Here is a 22,772-nt window from a genome sequence, read left to right as displayed (position 1 = left end):
TCGCTAGATAAGACACTATTCCTCAGCTGGGATCGTGCAGAGAACTTTGAAGCACTTTAAAGCCCTTTGAAACTGCATTGATTTGAACTTCAACAATTTGGTTACCGTTGAAGTCCATTGTGTGGAGAAAAATCCTGAAATGTTTCCCTCAAAAAACTTAAATTCTTTTCCACTGAAGAAAGAAAGACATGCACATCTTGGATGGCACTGGGGTGAGTGAATTATCAGGACATTTTCATTTTGAGGTGAACTAATCCTTTAAGAGGTCCATTAAGAAAATTGAACATCCATTACTAGAGCAAAAACAAACAATTGTCACTCAGACATTTCATAATAATTGATTTCATTAAATTGAACAGTTATCACTGAAAACTTCAAGTGCTTGGCACAAAAAAGCAAACATTACACAGTAGCCATTTGTTTAGACATTTTTGTGGAAAAGTCCTTGTGGCCAATTGGCATTTCGTACAAGCATGTATTTAGGTGTGTAAATAAATACACATTTAGCTTATTTCTGAGTCTGGAATGTTAATTTAAATTGTCCCATAGATCAAACAAAATCACTAACATTTCTGCTATATGATAATCAATGACTACTTGTTCAGTATTGCAAAATAACAGTTTGCTTACTAAGAAACCATATATATAAAAATAAACATGCTGGTTCATACTGCTGGGTCTTATTGGAAGATTTTACTCCTGCAGCTTTGAGAAGAGGTTTTGCACTTTCCGTGACATCTGTCTGCTTTCTATGTCCATGAAAATTTTTTGAAAGGCCTCAAAGGTATATCTAAGTACTTCAGGATACCTCAAGTTCAGTACGTAAGTGATGCCAAACATCATGGCACAAGCAGATGAAACTGAGGACAACTCATGTAAAACCTCAATACCATCAATGACAATGCTGATGTCCAGTGGAGTGCTTAGACCATCACTTTCACGGAGCACAAAAATGGCCATAGTGGCCTGTCCAAGTTCTCGCTGTGCTTCTTCTTTCTGGCCAATCTGAAAGACACACAAGCACAGAGAGACAAGTAAGAGACTGTAAGTGAAAGATTCAGTGGTTTTTTTCAAGATTCCAACCTTACCGGGTACTCAGGCAGCTCACATCTTCACCCAGATACATGATAATCTATTCCAGAATCGATATTAATTCAAATTAAATTTCTAAATTGAAAAATACGAATATTTGATAAAACACTTGCATTAATCAGTGAACAGTTAACTGATCCTTATGTGATTATAAATGCACGGTTGTAACAAACTCAGCATAATTTGTAAGATTACTCACCATATGTAATTTTGTGATCACCACGTTATCCTGCAGACAAAGAAGATGGTGGCTGATAAGATTTTTCACAAGCCAAACCAGCGTCAGTGGTCATGTGCCTTAAATGGAACCTAAAATTGTCATTTGATTTTAAGCATAATAACGTCTCGGTTACGTATGTAACCCTCGTTCCCTGAGTAGGGAACGGAGACGTTACGTCGGATGACGACGAATGGGGTTTCGCTTAGAAAGCCTATCAACTTCGAGTATTACAAAACGAGCCAATGGCAAAGAAATGCCATGGGTCTGCGGAATTTGCATGACGTAACTCCGCCCCACCTCGTGGGTATAAAAGGAGGACGCCGGCAACATGCAGATATGTTTCTTCGCTGAGGAGCCAAGACTGAGCTCAGGCGATCCCCGCGGTACAGCGGAAAGTGGCAGGCAGACGTAACGTCTCCGTTCCCTACTCAGGGAACGAGGGTTACATACGAAACCGAGACGTTCCCTTTCGTTGTCACTCCGAGTTACGTCGGATGACGACGAATGGGGTTACCAGTCTAATCACGCCACCTTCTCAGCTGTCTTCCAGTGCCCTGCGTAAATCTGAGATCCCTGTCGTGAGACTGGCACGGACGAAGGACTCCTATTTAGCACAGGAATACCAAGGTACACTGGGGAGCATATCCCAAGGTTTAGGGGAAATATGCAATTACTGCCAACCCAGAGGGGGGGACTTAGAGAATACACATATGAACCGAAGGAAACATATGGAGAACACTGGGGTGTCCAGCCGCAGGTGGAATATTTCAACCCCAGGGGTGGCAAGGTGGCTTGCCAAGGGAAAGACACATGCTCAAAGAGGCTTACAGTGGAAATACACATGTGGGGGTCGCTCAGAGGAGGGACCATGCACACGGGAGGCACCTAGCCGACGCGCAGGCAATAGACACTGGCACCGACGTCAGGAGTGCTGGAGGAACTCAGGGCTTTCGGGGAAGCTCACCTGAGGAGAATATCGCACGTATCCAGTCCGTGGAGTGGAATGGCGAGCAAGCGAAGACACCTGAGCGGGTCCGGTACTAGCTGGTTGAAGCGAGTACACGAGAGGACACTGGCTCCACTCGGAGATTATAGAATCTGGCGAATGTGTTAGGTGTCGCCCAGCCTGCAGCTCTGCAGATGTCTGTTAGCGAGGCGTCATGCGCTAGAGCCCAAGAGGATGCCACACTCCGGGTGGAGTGGGCAGTCACACCAAGGGGGCACGGTCGACCTTGCTGCTGGTATGCCAAAGCAATGGCGTCCACTATCCAGTGAGACAACCTTTGCTTTGAGAGAGCCTTTCCCTTCAGCTTCCCACCATAACAGACAAAGAGCTGGTCTGAGGTCCTAAAACACTGCGTTCTGTCTACATAGGCACGGAGAGCGCGTACTGGACAGAGCAGTGCCAAGGCTGGGTCTGCCTCCTCCAGGGGCAGCGCTTGCAGGTTCACCACCTGGTCCCGGAAGGGAGTGGTAAGAACCTTGGGCACGTATCCAGGCCGGGGTCTCAGGATCACGTGAGAGTAAGGCTTAGAAAGCTTAGAAAGATGGCGCCGCGGATGGCTGCCTCGGTGTGGAGCTCTCCAGCTATTGTGTTGTTTTTGTTCGTTTGTTCTGCGTTTAGTCATTCTTTTCCTATCAGTTTCACCAAAGACGAACTACTGGACATTAGGAAACACACACCAGAAACCTTTTCTACAGTTTTTGATTATTCGGACGTTTTGCTGGACATTCTCGTCGGAGGGGCAGCGTTGTTGTTCAAACGCGCGTTCAGACGCAAACGCGGGAAGCGAGCCGGCGCGCTGGTTAAACTCCGCGAGCGCGGCCTGCGCACTGCACTCCCCAGCATTCATCTCGCGAATCTCCGATCCCTTCCTAACAAAACGGATGAACTTCTTCTCCTCACCCACACTAACAAGGATTTTTTAAACTCTGCTGCTTTGTGCTTCACTGAAACCTGGCTGAGTGAAGCCATACCGGACAACGCAATACATCTGCCGGGCTTCCAGCTGTTCCGAGCGGATCGCATCGCGGAGCTAACGGGGAAAACGAGAGGTGGTGGATTGTGTTTCTACATTAACGAAAGTTGGTGTTCAGATGTAACAACACTGAAGAAGATGTGCTCTCCTAATTTAGAGGCACATTTCATAAACTGTAAACCCTTCTACTCGCCTCGGGAATTTTCCTCTTTCATTCTCGTGAATGTTTACATCCCTCCAGACGCGTGCGCGAGCGCGGCGCTACAACAGCTGGCTGAACAAATATCTGAAACGGAACAAAGGTACCCAGACTCTCTTTTAATCATTCTTGGGGATTTTAACAAAGCAAATCTTTCCCGTGAACTACCAAAATACAGACAGCACGTTACATGTCCCACCAGAGACAGTAATATACTGGACCACTGTTACACCACAATAAGAAATGCATATCACTCCGTCCCACGGGCAGCTTTGGGGCTCTCTGATCACTGTTTGGTTCATCTCATACCGACCTACAGGCAGAAACTGAAATCAGCTAAACCTGGAATAAGGACTGTGAAAAGATGGACTAATGAAGCAGAGCAGAATCTACAGGCCTGCTTTGATTGCACTGATTGGACTGTTTTTGAAGCTGCTACCAATGATCTGGATGAGCTCACAGATACTGTAACATCATATATAAGTTTCTGTGAGGATACATGCATTCCTACCAGGACATTCTTATCATTCACTAATGATAAACCATGGTTTACTGGGAAACTCAAACACCTTCGTCATGCCAAAGAGGATGCTTACAGAAGTGGGGATAAAATCTTGTATAACCAGGCCAGGAACAGATTGACAAAGGAGATCAGAGTTGCTAAAAGGAACTACTCTGATAAACTGAAAAACCAGTTTTCATCCAACGACCCATCATCAGTCTGGAATGGCCTGAGGAACATTACCAACTACAAGTCACCATCCCCTCGATCTGTGGACAATCAACACCTGGCTGACGATTTAAATTCATTTTACTGCCGGTTTGAAAAGCCCTCATTCACACCACACACCCGGTCTGATCTGCACTTCACACATTCAGCATCACCTCCTGTTCTCCAATTATCACTCCCCCCTCCTGCCATCCAACCTGAGCTTAAGGTCTGTGTGGAGGACGTGAGCCGAGTCTTCAAAAAACAGAAGACTAGGAAAGCCTCAGGCCCAGACGGCATCTCATCTGCTTGTTTAAAAGCCTGCGCTGACCAACTGGCCCCGGTCTTCACGCAGATCTTCAACAGATCATTGGAGCAGTGTGAAGTTCCCTGCTGCTTCAAACGCTCCACTATCATTCCTGTCCCCAAAAAACCCAAAATCACTGGACTTAATGACTACAGACCTGTCGCTCTCACGTCTGTGGTCATGAAGTCGTTTGAAAGACTGGTGCTGGCCCACCTGAAGGACATCACTGGACCCCTGCTGGATCCCTTTCAGTTTGCTTACAGAGCAAACAGGTCTGTGGATGATGCAGTCAACATGGGACTGCATTATATCCTGCAACATCTCGACAGACCAGGGACTTATGCAAGGATCCTCTTTGTGGACTTCAGTTCGGCCTTCAATACCATCATGCCTGGTCTTCTCACAGCCAAACTGACCCAGCTCTCCATACCATCCTCGATCTGTCAGTGGATCACCAGCTTCCTGACGGACCGGCAGCAGCGAGTGAGACTGGGGAAACACACATCCAAGACACTCACAATCAGCACTGGTGCTCCTCAAGGGTGCGTTCTCTCCCCACTGCTCTTCTCCCTGTACACTAATGACTGCACTTCTAAAGACCCCACTGTCAAGCTCCTGAAATTTGCAGACGACACCACTGTCATCGGTCTCATCCGAAACGGTGACGAGTCTGCTTACAGACTGGAAGTTGAACAGCTGGCTGCCTGGTGCAGTTATAACAACCTTGAGCTGAACACGCTCAAAACAGTGGAGATGATCGTGGACTTCAGGAGGAACAGCTCAGCACTCCTCCCACTCACCATCATGAACAGCACTGTGGAAGCAGTGGAGTCATTCAGGTTCCTGGGCACTATCATCTCTCAGGACCTGAAGTGGGACAATCACATTGACTCCACTGTGAAAAAGGCCCAGCAGAGACTGTACTTCCTTCGCCAGCTGAGGAAGTTCAACCTGCCACAGGATCTGCTGATTCAGTTCTACTCAGCCGTCATTGAGTCTGTCTTGTGCGCTTCCATCACTGTCTGGTTTGGTTCAGCTACCAAATCAGACATCAGGAGACTACAACGGACAGTCCGGACTGCGGAGAGGATTATTGGTGCCCCCCTGCCAAACCTCCAGGACCTGTACTCTTCCAGAGTGAGGAAGAGAGCAGGTAAAATCATCACAGACTCCACTCACCCTGGACACCACCTGTTTGAACTGTTACCGTCAAGACGGAGACTCAGATCACTGGCCACAAGAACATCTCGGCACAGGAACAGTTTCTTCCCACAGGCCATTTCCCTCCTGAACAGTTAACACTCCTCCCAAGGCATATGCCTGTAAGTGCAATACTCCCACTGTTTAGTGCAATATCCTACAACTCAGGTGATACTTATATGTAGATTTATTTATTTATAATATTCAAAACACTGTAAATAGGTTCATAATCTGTAAATCTGAAAATGTCTATTCTGACTAAACCCAACTGTGATAGTTTTATTCTCATATATTTATATTTTTATTTTTTATTCTTATAATTTGTAGTATTATGTTTCATGTTGTATTTGTATATGTCCACTGGAAGCCTCAGTACCAAAACAAATTCCTTGTGTGTGCAAGCACACTTGGCAATAAAGCTCTTTCTGATTCTGATTCTGATTCTGATAAGCCGGCCTGGATTCCAGGCACGCTTCGTCAACGGAGAATGCGTGCAGGTCCCCTACCCTCTTGATGGAGGCCAGTGCAACCAGGAGCGCTGTCTTCATTGACAGGAACTTAAGCTCGACTGATTGCAGAGCACTCTGCAGGGCAGTTAGAACCACTGAGAGGTCTCAAGAGGGAACGAGAGGAGGGCGAGGAGGATTTAGTCTCCTCGCTCCTCTCAGGAACCTGACGATCAGGTCGTGCCTTCCCAAAGACTTACCTTCAACAAAGTCATGCTGTGCGGCAATGGCGGCGACATAGACATTTAGGGTGGAGGGAGACAGCCTTCGCTCCAACCCATCTTGTAGGAAGGAAAGCACTACACCGATCGAACATCTCCGGGGGTCTTCTCGGTGAGAAGAGCACCAGTTGACGAAGAGGTTCCACTTCAACGCATAGAGATGTCTCGTGGACGATGCTCTAGCGGAAGTGATGGTAGCCACCACCGGTGGTGGTAGGGTACTCAAACCTGCCTCGTCCCATCCAGGAGCCACACGTGGAGGTTCCAAAGATCGGGACGAGGGTGCCACAGGGTGCCCCGTCCCTGAGAAAGGAGGTCCTTCCTCAGAGGAATGGGCCAAGGAGGTGCTGTCGCGAGGAGTACAAGTTCGGAGAACCAGGTCCGGGTGGGCCAGTACGGCGCGACCAGAATGACCTGCTCCTCGTCCTCCCTGACCTTGCGCAGGGTCTGCGCAAGAAGGCTCACTGGGGGAAACGCATATTTGCGGCCCCTCGGCCAGCTGTGCGCCAGTGCATCCGTGCCGAGCGTGCCCTCGGTCAGGGAATAGAACAGGGCGCAATGGGTCGAGTCTTGAGAGGCAAACAGATCTATCTGTGTGTCCCTGAACTGGTCCCAAATCAGCTGAACCGACTGGGGATGGAGTCGCCAATCTCCCGGGAGGGGCTGAAGCCGTGAGAGCTCGTCGGCTGCACAGTTCAGGGCTCCAGGGATAAAAATGGCATGAAGCGACATCAGATGCTTCTGACTCCAAATGAGGAGGTGGCGGGCAAGTTGCGACATACGTCGGGAAATTAGACCACCTTCATGGTTGATGTACGCTACAGCGGTATTGTCTGAACGGACTAGTACGTGTTGGTTCTTGAGCACAGCCCGGAAGCGGCGCAGAGCAAGGCGTACAGCCAGCAATTCGAGGCAATTGACGTGCCATAGCAGCTGGGGTCCTGTCCAGGAGGACCCCAGCCCGTGGAGGAGGCATCTGTCGTTACAACAACATGCCGTGAAGCTCGTTCCAGGGGGACACCCGCTCTGAGAAAACTGAGGTTCGACCACGGGGTGAAGGTCTGACGGCAGGTCGGAGTAACTGGTACTCGGAGGGTGTCGGACATGGCGACCGAGTCGATGTCCATACCGATAAAAGAGATCCTCTGCACGGGGCAAAGTTTGTTCTTCTCCCAGTTGACCCGAAGGCCCAGACGAGCTAGGTTCCGGAGCACAAGGTCCCTGTGTTCGCAAACCTGATTTCGAGAGTGAGCAAGGATCAGCCAGATAGTTCAGGATGCGAACCCCGTGTTCCCGAAGTTGAACAAGGGCAGCCTCGACGACCTTCGTGAAGACGCGAGGAGACAGGGCTAGCCCGAAAGGCAGAACCGCGTACTGGTATGCCTGCCCCTCTAAAGCAAACCGTAGGAACGGTCTGTGTCGAGGAAGAATGGAGACATGAAAGTAGGCGTCCTTCAGGTCGATTGCTGCAAACCAATCCTGGGGCCCATTCGAAAATGCGTTTGGCCGTGAGCATCTTGAACGGCAGCCTGTGAAGGGAGCGGTTCAGAACGCGCAGATCCAGGATTGGCCGTAACCCACCGGTTTTCTTCGGGACAATGAAGTACGGGCTGTAGAAGCCGGACCTCATTTCGGCTGGAGGGACAGTCTCGATCGCACCCTTCGCCAGCAGGGTGGCAACCTCCGCTCTCATGATAGGGGCATTGCCAGTGACCAAAGTGGAGCGGACTCCCCTGAAGCGGGGAGGAGACCGCGCGAACTGAATCGCGTAGCCGAGCCTGATCGTCCGCGTGACCCAGCGGGACAGGTTGGGAAGCTCTAACCAGGCTCCCAAGAACTGTACCAGCGGGGTCATACGACCACAGACTTCCCACCGGTGGTGCAGCAAGGCGGAATGACTGGCCCAGACGTGGACGGCATAGCGGCCCGGTGTGGGGGCACAGTCATTAACCGCGCCCTGACAGAGGAGACCAGGGAAGGATGAACGTTCCACGGGGGTCTGCTCTGCCAGGGGGCTGGCGTCAGAGGCGGATGAGAGCGGCACGGTCTGGCGACGGCGCGCACTGTCAACCGGCTCTGGGACAGAGGAGGACGAGGGGTGCACGGCTCGGGGGCGGCGCACCGTGTCGTCCGAGAACTCTGTGTGCTCAGGGATGAACATGTCACTTCTGGCTTTAACCACATTAAGGTGCTGCCCACCCGGGGGTGAGCAGCAGGGAGTGGAAAACAAAGTGGTCCTGCTACCATCTCCTGATAAGTGACCATCATCCCTGAGCAGCCCGTCTCGAAAGCGCCGTTTGGCCCGGTGTTTAGCGGGGGGCAGGGCAGGAGAGGGCTGTGGCATCCCCCTGCGGCCTCCAGAGCCAGCCCGGGTGAACGGGCAGGGTGGGAGCCGCGGGAGGGCGCCTTCGGCGGTGGGCAGACTGAGGGATCTGAGCGGACGGCGGGGCCGTCGGGGCAGAATATGCCTCAGTCTGCTCATGGGCGGTTGAGAACTGTTGTACAGCCCTGAACCGCACCGGCGAAGGGCTGACCTGGGATATGAGGGTGTCGCGCAGACGGGGCCGCCGGACATCCTGCACATCGGACAGGTTAAGCCACAGGCTTGAATGGTGTACATCACCTGACCCAGGGAGCGTGCGGCCACTTTCGTCGCTCGGGGAGCAAGGTCAGTGGCGGCGCGCAGCTCAATGAAGAGCCCTGGGTCAGTCCTGCCCTCCTGCATGTCCATGAACACCTGGGCCAGGAAGACCAGCAGAATGGCCATGCATGCAGTGAGGCGGCTGCTTGTCCTGGGCGCTATAGGATTTCGCCACAAGTGTAGACGAAAAACTACAGGCTTCGGACGGGTGCTTAGGATCGCGCCGAGAAGAAGCACTCTGAGGACACAGTTATTTTAGTATCACAACAGAGCGTTCAACCGGGGGACCCCAGTGTACCCATGAGCAGCGGCCATGGGAAGGAAGGGCGGAGAAGATCAACGAGGGATCGCTGGAAGACATGGGGGTCTTCGAGGATTTCGATATCTCCTGATGCACATCCGGGAAGAAAGGTATTGGGGTTAGACGGCGACGAGAGTCAGCGGCCACCCCAAAACCAATCGTACAGCAGCGAGCGCTCAGGACAGGGTGGAGGGTTCCACCCTAGTCCGATGCTCGCAGCGGCCCGGGAAAGCATGGCCGTCATCTCAGGATCTGACTCGACAAATGCCATATGCACACCCGAAAGTGGCAGCACTGTCAAATCTTCACTTCCTGAAGATTCTTGCCCGCCCTGTGATGCTGCGATGGACAACAGATACGATTCTGGAACGTCAAAGGAAACCCGCGGGGGTCCGAAGACGGGCCCGCGGGCGTCACGTGATCGTTCACGGGTTGCGTCAATGAAGAGGGGGGCGTGGGGCACGGACGGATAGTCGACGCCTTGTCCCACACCAACACCCTCAGGTCACCCTGGCCACCAGCCGAAGTAGCACCTCACGTGGAGAGTGTTAGATCGGGGTGTGGATGAGGGGACTCTCAAACGAGATCATTGAGTCTCGACCGTAATGACACGATGGTCACGTTCCCGCGGGGAGAACGTGAGTCATCCACAAACGCTGCTCTAGCGTGATCAAGCCCAAGCACGCAGAGCAGAGAATGTGCCCATCAAAATCGGAAATGAGTCAACCGCCACCAGAAATGCACGGGCGAACCGTCTTTAAAAAGACGTGCCTCGTGCGAGCTCTTTTGTGAGAGAAAAGAAACTCTGAAAGTGTTGAAGCGCCCGGGGAGAAACACACTCACTGGCAAACCACTGCACAGATAAGCAGGAAGCGCGCACTCGCCGGGAGATCGCCGTCACACCAACACCAGAGAATCTCGCTCGTCTGTAAGAAGCTGACAGTTCAGAGATGGCTTGTGGAGTGAAGAATTAACTTGGCTCCGAAGCGAAAACATATCTGCATGTTGCCGGCGTCCTCCTTTTATACCCACGAGGTGGGGCGGAGTTACGTCATGCAAATTCCGCAGACCCATTGCATTTCTTTGCCATTGGCTCGTTTTGTAATACTCGAAGTTGATAGGCTTTCTAAGCGAAACCCCATTCGTTGTCATCCGACGTAACTCGGAGTGACAACGAAAGGGAACTTTAGTTACATCACACCAACTAACTAAACTGTTACTTGGCTCATTTTAAAGTATAAACCACTCTTCCTTTATTTTTCTCATTCACCAATGTTTTTTCATCAATCAAATGTCAGAAAGTTTATGGAACCACTCAATGAACGCAATGCAGATATACACGCAATGTATTATATACACTCTCTACCGATAGTAACAATTATATACTATTTAGGGTTTTTCCTGGCTCAAAATGAGGTGAAGGTGGTAAAATCCTGCTGGGAAAATGGGTGTCTGAGCTAGGGCTGTCACGATTATTATATTTGGTAGACGAGGAGTTTAAATTTACCGTACTGACGCAGTGTTTGAATGCTGAATGGAGAATGATTGACAGCTGCAGTGGCGGGAAGACAAGTTTGTGTGAACTTTAATTTAACGATGTAAAATTTCTTCTGTTCCTCACAAGAAGATATGAAATGGCTTGAGACCACTTTAATCATTATATTAGAATTTCTGGGATTGAGTAACACAGATATATCTCTGATTATTTAATTATCGCGTCAGGCCTAATCTGAGTATCCTAGTCGTGACAGCCTGTCTGAGTTTTGTGGACAGCCGGATGAGACACGACATTTGACGGAGGCAATTCCCGCCTCGTAATTCTCGATGCAGGAAAAATACAAATAAATAATGTAATTTAAAGTCCACAAATTATCTATTACTAAAGTATTTATTAATGGGTATCCATCGTTTAATATAACGAAGATTTTGACGTCATTACTAAAGTTAAGGCCTAACGTTAATAGCTACACTTGAAATACCCGATGACTATGAGCAGAATAAAACAAATATTCAACAAAACACATGCATTAATGCAGTGCATTCTACTTTAATAGTATACAAGTGTATATCAACGGCGATAAAACTTAATGAAAACTTATTTGTAGGATTGCTCACCAATACTGTGGAAATTGCGTATCCGCAACGCGGTCTTCATACAGCAAAACAAGATGGCAGCTGAAAAGAAAATTCTCGAAACAAATTCAATGTCGTCAGTAGTCATGTGGTTTGGTCGTGGACGTAAAATTGTAATTTGATTTAAAGCAATTAGTTTAAATTACACAGAAAAAACGTAGTTTTACTTCAAGACAAATAAACGCAATTACATTAGACCAATAACAAGGCAGAAAAGTGAATTTATTGAGTCAGATCAAGTATAAAAAGTTATTTAACATAATGACAAGCCATATGCACTTTTTTCAGTGTATAAAAGACATGCCAAAATCTCTGAAATGATTTAGTAAGAGCTGAGATGAACAGGCCGCGTGTAATGCGTGAGCTAAATTGAATAGCATGTGGGCTAAAGCTACCACATGTGAAAAAAGGGAAACAGAAATGCTAATTGTGTCATAAAATGAGAGCGATTGATTTATAAGAGTCGATGAGTTTAATAACTGTTGAGAAGTTAAGTTGATGTGTTATTTGAGATATGTATATAATCAGATATTGATTGTTGCATTGCCTTGTCTTCTGCAAGGTGTTTTTTTTTTTTGTGTGTGTGTTTTATCCATGTTATTTCTATCCATGTGAACGTGATTTCCTATAAGGGTTTCCTGCTTTGTGCCAAATATAAACTCCTGGTGGGGAATCGTCTGGTTGAACGACATGGTTATATGTGCACAAATGGCGAGCTAGCTGCCCTCGGACATCTCCACTGTGATCTGTGCTTTGAGACCATCGAATGATAGGACAGTTCTGATTTTCCTTGTTTTTGGATACGAAAGACCCTACTTTTTCGAGTTTATTTGATTTTTGCCGTCGAAAAAGAGATTTTTAATTTTTTTAAACTAGAACTGACTTGAATTGAAACATTTGATTCCTGAACTCTGTTCAACTGAGTCAAATCCATTGGATTCAGTGATTCCAATTCATATAGTTGGATATACTGTTTGTTTTGGGGAAAAAAGTGCATTGTTGAAAGAGATTCTTAATCTTAATTTGAGTTTAATCAAATTGAATATATATTTGCATTTAATATGATTACATTTGGGTTTTTGAACGTAATGTTTTGTTATTGTAATTTGTTTTGGTCAAAGAGTGAAAGAAACAGACACTGGTGTAGGGCTGTGCAATTAATTGAATTTCTATTTCGATTTCAGCTCCCAACCAGGGCTGGACTGGTAATCTGGCATACCTGCCCGGTGGGCCGACGTGCTTTTTGGGCCGATACATCTCATTTTTTTTTTTTTTTTTTTTTTTTTAAATTTACGGCCCATAAAACTCGTACATCGGCAGCCCATTCATTTTGTTTTGTTTAATTGACGGCGCTGGGTTAGTGCCGATGTAATGCATTGGTCAAAAAAAAAATTCATATTTTTTTCCAATGACAGACCCATGAAACACGTAGATCAGCGGCCCATTGGTTGTTTTCTTGATTGACACTGGGCTGGCCCAATCACATATTGAAACACCTCCCCCTTTGTGCTTTGAGTGGGCGTGCAGTGCCAAGTGTACTGTGTATCTGTCTATAGTCTGAGAGATGGAGAAGAAACGCAAGGAATGTGCAGAGAAATAGCGTGAAAAATAGATATAGGCCCTTCAAGCAGACGCTTTAAAATGTGTCAAAGTATATGCGTTTTCTGCAGCAGCAGGACCTTCATCAGCTCCAGTGGCCGATGAGGAGGATAGTGAGGAGGATCAGGAGAGAGATGAGAAAGTGTAGAGTCTGTGGTAAGCAGAACTACTTTTTAAAACACTTTGGCTATGACTGTAGGAACCCATTACCTAGTTACGCATTATTTCCACATCTGCATTGTTGACGATTACAGCAATTTACTAGAAGATTAATGAGACGCGTTTGTATCCATGTTTTCCGCCAAAATAAAAGATCATGTGCTTATCTCTTTCAAGTTTATAAATTAGTACAAAACTAATTATGAAAGTTTTCTTTATTTTTCAGTGCATTTGTTTTAAAATATATGGCTATTAGGCTACTATCTTGAGATTAATTATAACTATTATTATGTAGTAGTGTAATATAGTAAATATATTTTTATACTAAAAGAGTTTTTTTTTTTTCTGTGTTTAATTTGCACACTAAAAATGGGTTGGAGCTTTTAATTTGTAACTCTCAAAGTGCACCAGATTGATGAATTTAACATTAAAATGCACACAATTTTCTTAGGGGGGGCATGCCCCCAAACCCCCCTAGAGGGACAGAGGTCCACCCACCACAGTTTTACCAAAGATCCTGTGGGAAACACTGGTATTGCCATGCCAGTGCAGCTTATAGCTTGTTTTTTGATGCATCACTGCGGAGTATAGTTCAATTGTATTAATAAATTACAATTTTGTACTTATTTCATCTGTTAACTCTCACTCATTCCTACTCACTCATTACATGCCATTAGTGGTTTTAATGAATAGGAGTTCAACATATTCAAGGGCGTGCAAAGATGGGTGGTGTTTATGATCATATGTAGTGGGCCAGTCTGGGCCAAAATGCCAGGGCCGATTTTCTGTCCCAGTCCAGCCCTGCTCCCAACGATCACCTAAATAGTACAATCGGGTAAAAACGTGGTGCGCCGCATGCTACAGTCTCTCAGCACAAGCTGTTGTAAATCCTGCCCACTTCTTTGCATTGTCAGCACATGCTTCAGTGCTCTGAGAGTGTTTATAGTGCTGTGAGTTTAACACTTCATGACTGAGAGCAGAACACACACACTCTTCATCATCACACAAGACTAAACTACAACAATGAACACAATCAACATCTTCATCTGGACCATTGCACTGTTTTTTCAAGGTTGTCACTTTTTAATATAAATATAATATGCCATTGTTGTTTTGGGCCCGGTTCCCCGATAACGCTCACTCTTAGCGTGCTAAGAAGACTCGAAAGATATATCTTACCAAAGTTGTTTAGGTTCCTAAGTGTGTTCCCCGAAGTGTCCCTTAGGAAGCTTCTTAGCACGCTGCCTCTTACGTTCGACGTTACAAAGGCGCTGTCCCAAGTGAAGGTGCTGAATTAGTTGGCATCGATTGCTCAGGAATCGATTTTGCACTTCACGCGAAGGTGCATTACGGCGTTGAGAACGACAACACGTTCTATGCAAATGAAACATTCCTCAAATTATCCTAGTAACATTTATTTTAACATAGTTTAAGGTATCAGTAAAATATGGACTATTAATTAAATTATCAAATTGTGATATGTCAAAATGTTTGAGGTGACCGATCAAAGCAGGATTTATGTTCACAGAAGCGCGAGCCGCGCGCGAATCCCAACGCGACGCTTCAGGAGATAAGATGTACGTGGCAAAACTAAACAGCTGTTTTACGATCGAAGTTTTAAACGACGACATAAATAATCAGTTTGCAAAGACTGTATCAATCAAAGCTCAGCTTCGGGAAGGGGATATTTACAGGTAAAGATAAAGAGACTGAGAGAAGAAGAACAAGAGAAGGAGAGGGAGATAAGAGATGAGAGCAATAGGCTATTGCATACTGTGGCCAGAATGAGAATAACTTTATTGCAATGGATTCCTATTTAACACAGATATACATAGCCTAAGTTCTTTGACAATTACAGTGGAAAAATAATATGAGCAACCCCCTAGCAAGATCACTTTTGGGACCTCTGTATTTATAAAACCCTGTGTACGGCTTTTGCACTGAATAGAAAATTATATTTTTTGAAAAATACAATGAATTACAAGGCTGTACAGAAGAGTGCTCTATTGCTGACTTATATACTGAGGTTTTCATTACATTATTTTAATATAGTCAGTCGGTAACTAAAGTGGGCCGGTCTAAGGCATGAAACTCCAGGGCTGAAAATGAGTCCCACTCCGGCCCTGAAACCTCTCACTCAAAGTGCAAACCTACACACCAAATCTCCAAAACCATAAGCTATTTCTCAGTCTTTGACTCAGTTTTCAATTGCATAAAAAACTTTTTTCAAAACACTACACACAATTCTCTACCTAAAACACAAAAATCTAGCAGGAATTTACTTGCTTTCCTTTTCCAAACACAACCAATCAAAATGCTACACTTATTCACCAGGTCACACACACACTCCTCATATGTGCAAACACTAATTGCTTTACTGATCACTAACCAATCACTGCTTTACTGTAGTATAAGCCTATAATAGGTCAAAGGTCAGATTACCTGTTTTGAACAATGGATGCCAACAATGGACAGAGACCCCCCACACTCAGTTGTGTTCTTTACTGTATTATAAAGAATATACTTTCGGTTTACATATGTTTATGGATGTGTTGTATGCTACTGTATACAACAGTAATGTTTGGCCTAATAAATATTTTATGTTTCTACATTGCATTGGTGAATACAGTGGTACTTGTTACCCCTCTCAGAAGATTACTTTCACTGTAGAACATTGTATTGAAATGTAGATATAAGCGTATGAAAGAGCTTTAGATTTAGAAAAACAATGTTTACATGGTTTGCACTATTGCACTATTATGAAATAAGTGTTTGCCATTTGATGCAAATGCTTCATTCTGACATGTGTTTATGGCATTTTGAAAAACAGAGGTCTGGAATGTGTTTGGAGAGGTGCTGGATTCTGATGGAAATTCTGTGCAATGCTCAAAATGCAAGGTGCTGATGAAATATGACAGAAAAAAACAGGGTCATCCAGAAGATTTTTATTTGAGGCATATTTTGTAGCCTATATAATCTATTTATATATTTAAAGTTTGTTTCAGTTGTTTGTATTGTTTGTAGGCTATTGTTAAAAGACGTGAACATTAAAGGTTGATTTGAATTCCCGTCTGCTGGTCATGATAATACGTGTATGAGAAAAAAAGAAGAAAAAAAAGAAAATCGTTGTCGGGCCGCGGGCCGGGTTCGGGCAGATAATTCATGTTGATGTGTCGGGTTACATCGGGTCAGGGCTTTAAAAGCCACGGGCCGGGTCGGGTCGGGTTGTAATTTTCAGGCCCGTTTGAGAACTATCTCTGATGCAGAGAAGCAGACTTGGCATGATAGGTGAGGCTTGTTTACTTACATTGAATGCAGGCCATAACTTTTCTGGTTTCTATTGGCTTCAGTACTGATTCAAGTTCATCTGCCACCACATATTTCCGGTCCTCAGCTAAAAAGACCCCCAAGGTTTTTAATCGCCTCCACCACTCGCTATATAACATCCTCTTGGAGGGAAGAGTTTCACTGCATGAAAAGAGCTGTATACGGAACAGTAAACTCCTGTAAATTTCACAGATTTTTGGATATATTCAGAAATATACTGGCCATGAATGTCAAATTGCACACATCCGTGGTATACATCCGATTTTGTACCATTTCGGATGTATGTGACTGGCGTAAACTTCCATGCTATGACCATTTGTTGCCATGGTAGGGGCTTTTATTTTATTGGTTAGGCTTAAAATTCAGCCCACCCACAACCCACCAATGAAGGCCATCTTGTACAACTTGTTACAGTCCTTCAATATTGTTCACAATATATAATATATATCAAGAATAAAGTGTAATATCCAAAATGTAATAAGAATAAATAATAAAATATCCAAATTAACGAGACAGAATATATAAATACTAAAAAGAAAAGAAAAAATTAGAACAGAGAGCTTCTCTGTGGTAGTGGTTTAACAACCCCCACCAGCCTCCCATCAACAACACCATCTTCTTCATCAGACATTAAATCCACAGTTTCTGTCTTCCACAGTCGTCTTTGTGGAGTCTGTGTGGAGGACCTTATACCTGGACTCCAGCAACTGCAAAATATAACAGAAACTTAACTACTGCCACTCACTGAAAAAGCTGATAGCATTTTGAAATAGCAATTTCAATTCAAAGTCCTTATACTTTTCTTCATTTGCTTCATTTTGGCAACAGCTTTTAAACTTTCTTTCTCAACTGTGCTTTGTCAGGCTGGTCCATTGCATATTTCCTCCCTCGGGTTTCATAGTATGTATTGCAGGATGCTGAACAGAACAAAAAACTTATCAATGGTAACTGAAGACACTTTAAATGTGTAATCAAATGTATAAAAGGGGAAACTTCTGGGTCAGCATCAACATAACCACTCATACATTACTCTTGCAGAAGGTGTGTAGTCACTAGGGTTGGGTATCGTTTGAATTTGAACGATTCCGATTTCGATTTCGATTCCTTGTTTCGATTCCGGTTCCTAACGATTCTCGATTCCGATTCTTTTAAGAGGCAGGGTCAAAAAAGTTTAGGATATTTTAAATGAGCTAGCTAACCAACGATCTTTCTGAAGGAAATAGTCTAACCTTCTCCATCAATTTTAATTCTATGAACTTTTTACTTTTTATGAACTTTACTATGAATTTCTCACAGGGTTGTTTTCAACTACAATATAAATATCAAATCTATGAACTTGAATATAAATATTATAAATTATGAATATATTTTCACAGGGGTACACTTTCCTCAAGAGAGCTTTATTTTTGAAAACCTCATGAAAACACATTTACACATGAGTGCATGATGCTGCAGGTACTTAAACATGTTACCGTGCTCCCACTGATGGGCTAACCTAGTGCAGAATAGCAAATAAACAATAAGAAACAACTTGTAAAACCTTCGTCATCTGGCGAGGAGAGAGCAACCAGCGAAATAACCTGTGCTCCGAACGGCGTCGAGAGCACTTTTGGAACATATCCATGCCTTGGTTTGATGCTGCGTTCACACCAGACGCGAATAAAGCGTCTGGCGTGAGTGATTTCAATGCATAGACGCGTAAAAAGATTTCAATGCATTTTTTACGCGCGTAAAAAATTCCTGCGGCGCGAATGGGGACAGGCCCGCTTTTCAGTTTATAATGTCTATGTTTATATAGACGCGAATACTCCTTTTTTACGTGCGTCAATTTCGCTCTTGACGCGCAAATGGATTCAAAGTGTTCAAGCGTATAACTAGACGCGGTAGGCGCGAATTTGACGCGCTATTAGTAGCATTAGGACGACTCTCGAGTTGCTTCGCTCGGTTATGCCAACACTTCCAGTGGACGCTTCTTTGTTGGTGTTCAGCGGTTTCTTCTTCCGGTCGGCGGACTGTGAATCGAAACTAGGAATCGAAATTTAAACTTTTGAACGATACCGGGAAAATCGCAAAGCTAGTCCCGGTTCCAATCGATACTCGATACTCGATACCCAAGCCTAGTAGTCACGGTTTGATTGTGAGGAGAATTCCACACATGATTCTGTGAAATACACAATAACCATTTAAAAGCACTATACCGATACAAAAAGTAATAATATTTGTATAAACAGTGTACTTACACCCGTGTCCTAACCAGACACGACACGACTGCGAGATGCGTCGAAATCAATCAAAACCCACAGCCAATCAGAACAGCCTGTGGACGGAGTTTCGCGGCAAGTGCACAGCACCAGAGGGTAATCTTGACGGCAATCGCAAGAAAATGGCTAAGTAGGCTACATAATCATAATTCACAAATTTTACAACATTTAAACAATATTAAAAATACATAGGCTACTGAGTTACTAAAACAATCTATGTCAAAGAACACACTTGTTTCTTCACCGTTTGAACGTTCTTGTTTTCATTTGTTTCATTTCAAGATCGGACGTGAATTATCCATTCTTGATTTTACAGCTACAAAGCTGGCAACACTAAATTATATTCAAAGTCAAATTACACCCTTTTAACATTAAATAAAGCACATAAACAGTACCTGAGATTATCATTGTCACACTTTGTGTTTGTTGTTCCAGTTCTTTCTAAAATAGAATCGTTGCGTGTCGCCGTCGTGGTTAGGACAAAAACTCTGATTAACATGGAAAAGATACCTTTTATTGCGCGTCGCGTATAGTTAGGACACGGTGTTACCCAGTCAGTGGATCATATTTGTGAGGATTGTTTTCAGAATTATGAAGGGTTCATACTAGCCTGGCAAGCCAGACCTACATCAAGATGTTAGTGTAGTGAAGGTTCAGTGTTGGTGTAATGGAAGAAGACAGGGGTCGGCGTGACTGGGACTCGTACACTTTTATTTGGGTTGAGAAACAGAAGAAATGCGCTGTGCGCGCTCTAACATAAACCACGTTCACGTTCAGAGAACACTCTTTCCACTATATAAATATATTACTCCTTCCACTATTTAAAATATCACTCTTTCCACTATATCAAATATCACTCTTTCCACTTTCAGCGTCCAGCTCACGTCACGTGCACGAGTACCCAGTCCTTCTCTCACTGCTCTCTTGCAGCAGCCAGCTTTTATGCGGTCTCCCCACGCCAATTACTGCAATCAGAGACAGGTGTTCGTCATTTTGCACTTGACCTACTTACTCACCGCTCGGCTCCGTCGTTGCTCTCGCACTACAGACTTCGCTGAACCACGCCTCCCTCGACACATACCCCCACCGCCCGACTCAGGCCGGGGAGCCGTCCGGCCTGCAGCCTCCCGCCTCTCCCCCCTCCTCCTGGAGAGGAAGTCAGCCACAACCATCTGTGCACCCGGCCTGTGGATCACCTTGAACTTAAAAGGCTGTAAGGCCAGATACCAACGGGTGATCCGCGCGTTGGTATCCTTCATGCGGTGGAGCCACTGCAGGGGAGCGTGGTCCGAACAGAGGGTGAACTCTCGACCCAGGAGGTAGTAGCGGAGGGTGAGAATGGCCCACTTGATGGCTAAAGCTTCGTTTTCAATGGTGCTGTACATAGTCTCTCTCTTCGAGAGCTTCCGACTAATGTACAGCACCGGCCGTTCTTCACCCTCTATCTCCTGGGACAAGACTGCGCCCAGCCCCCTGTCCGACGCGTCAGTCTGTAGGGAAAAAGGGAGAGAGAAGTTAGGAGCCTGTAAGAGCGGTCCGCCACATAGAGCAGCCTTTATCTGAGTAAAGGCCTGTTGACACCACTCCGTCCACTGGACAGTATCTGGTGCTTCCTTTTTAGTCAGATCAGTCAGCGGGCTATTAAGGTCCAAATAATTAGGCACAAACCTTCTGTGATATCCAGCTAGCCCCAGGAACTGTCTAACCTCCTTTTTGGTCTTAGGTCTTGGACGGTCGCAACTGCTGCGGTCTTATCAATTTGGGGACGCACCTGTCCATGACCCAAGTGGAAGCCCAGATACCTAACTTCCACGCGCCCAATTGCACACTTCTTTGGGTTGGCGGTGAGCCCCGCCCCTCGCAGCGTCCTGAGGACAGCTCGCAAATGTTGCATATGCCGCTGCCAGTCGTTACTATAGATGATAATGTCATCCAAGTAAGCAGCAGCATATGCAGTATGCGGACGGAGAATTCTGTCCATCAGGCGCTGGAAGGTCGCGGGAGCCCCGAACAAGCCGAAAGGAAGAGTAACAAATTGGTGTAATCCAAAAGGCGTCGTGAAAGCAGTTTTTTCTTTAGATATTGGAGATAAAGGGATCTGCCAATACACTTTTGTCAAATCCAGTGTCGAATAAAATCGAGCGGTACCGAGCCGATCAAGCAATTCCACAACCCGCGGCATTGGATATGCATCGAATTTCGACACAGAATTCACCTTGCGATAATCCACACAGAACCGGACGGAGCCGTCGGTTTTAGGCACTAAAATTATCGGGCTTGCCCAGTCACTGTTGGATTCTTCTATTACCCCCATGTCCAGCATAGCTTCTAATTCATCCTGAACTATTTTCTTTTTATGTTCAGGTAAACGATACGGCTGGCTGCGTACTATTACGCCTGGTTCAGTCTCAACGTGGTGCTGAATGAGATTTGTCCGACCAGGTAGGGGCGAAAACACATCAGCAAACTCTGCTTGTAAATTACGTATGTCAGTGATCTGGGACGGCGAGAGGTGGTCTCCACCAAATGCCAGAGCGAGAGATTGGGGTTTTGAACTCGCTTCTGGACCGAGATCCTCCTCCCCACTTACCACCGTCGTCAGCATCACTGACTCCGCCTCATTCCATTTTTTAAGGAGGTTAAGCTGGTAAATTTGATGTGCCCCGTCCCTATCTGATCGGACAACCTCATAGTCGAGGTCCCCGACTCGCCGTGTGACCACAAACGGCCCTTGCCACTTCGCGAGTAATTTAGAGCTGGATGTGGGGAGCAATACAAGTACTTTATCTCCCGGTGCAAATTTGCGTAGTCTAGTCCCCCTGTTGTACAGCCGACTTTGCTTCTCCTGAGCCTGTAACAAAGTCTCCATGGAGAGCCGCCCCAAAGTGTGGAGTTTTGTTCTCAGGTCCAAGACATACTGAATTTCGTTTTTGCTATTCGAAGGTCCGTCCTCCCAAGCCTCTCTAAGCACGTCCAGCACCCCGCGGGGCTGACGCCCATAGAGAAGCTCGAAGGGGGAAAACCCCCGTGGAGGCTCGGGGGACCTCGCGTACAGCGAACAAGAGGGGTTCTAGCCACTTATCCCAATTTTTGGCGTCTTCCCGTACAAACTTACGAATCATGGATTTTAACGTGCGATTAAAACGTTCCACCAAGCCGTCTGTTTGTGGGTGATAGACGCTGGTGCGAATCGATTTAATGCCCAATAATTCGTACAGTTCGCGAATAGTGCGTGACATAAACGCCGTGCCTTGATCGGTGAGAATCTCTCTCAGGATTCCCACCCGGGAGATTAATTGAAACAGTGCGCTCGCCACGCTTTTAGTGCAAATATTGCGAAGCCGCACTGCTTCTGGGTATCGCGTTGCATAATCCACCAGGACTAATGCAAAGCGATGCCCCCGTGCAGACCGATGAGGTCCATTCCAATTCTTTCGAAGGGGACCTCCATTAAGGGAAGAGGGCACAAAGGTGCTTTTGGGTTGGCCGGTGGATTCACCAACTGACATTCACGACAAGACGCGCACCACTTGCGCACGTTCTCGTGAATGCCCGGCCAGAAAAATCGGGTCATTAAACGATTTAGTGTAGCTGCCTGCCCTAAATGTCCAGCCATCGGATTACAGTGAGCCGCCTGGAAAAGCATTTCCCGACGGCTCTTTGGAACTAATAACTGAGTTGTATCTTGCTTTGACTGAGTGTCTTGGGTCACCTGATATAACTTATCTTTTATGATAGCAAAATAAGGATATGAGGCCGGTCGGTCGGGGTGGAGGGGCTGCCCGTCGATCGTACGGACCTGGTCAAACGCATTTTTAAGCGTCTCATCTCGGGACTGTTCCAGAGGAGAGTCATCACGCTCTGAAAGAATCCTTCTTTCAACCGCGTTCCGAACCTCTGGGACAGGTACCGAGGGCC

At 46.0% G+C, this 22,772-nt stretch overlaps 1 long non-coding RNA gene and 1 gene segment (V, D, J or C); one reads left to right on the top strand and one right to left on the bottom strand.

Moving 5' to 3' along the window:
* The window catches only part of LOC143752587 (immunoglobulin kappa variable 3-15-like), a 251,047-nt gene that overhangs the window by 77,068 nt on the left and 151,207 nt on the right, over positions 1-22,772 (top strand).
* On the bottom strand, positions 627-11,544 carry LOC143752240 (uncharacterized). Its single transcript, XR_013207358.1, has 3 exons — positions 11,491-11,544; positions 1,292-1,389; positions 627-1,005 (listed from the first exon to the last, which is right to left on the bottom strand). It is a non-coding gene; the product is annotated as an uncharacterized LOC143752240 (long non-coding RNA).

The sequence above is a fragment of the Siphateles boraxobius genome, unplaced genomic scaffold, assembly GCF_051911475.1.
Source record: "Siphateles boraxobius isolate OS27281-9 unplaced genomic scaffold, OSU_SipBor_1 102, whole genome shotgun sequence".
Taxonomy (NCBI): Eukaryota; Metazoa; Chordata; class Actinopteri; order Cypriniformes; family Leuciscidae; genus Siphateles; species Siphateles boraxobius.
Note: the sequence above shows the minus strand (reverse complement) of the source record. Positions and strands in the feature narration are given on the sequence as shown.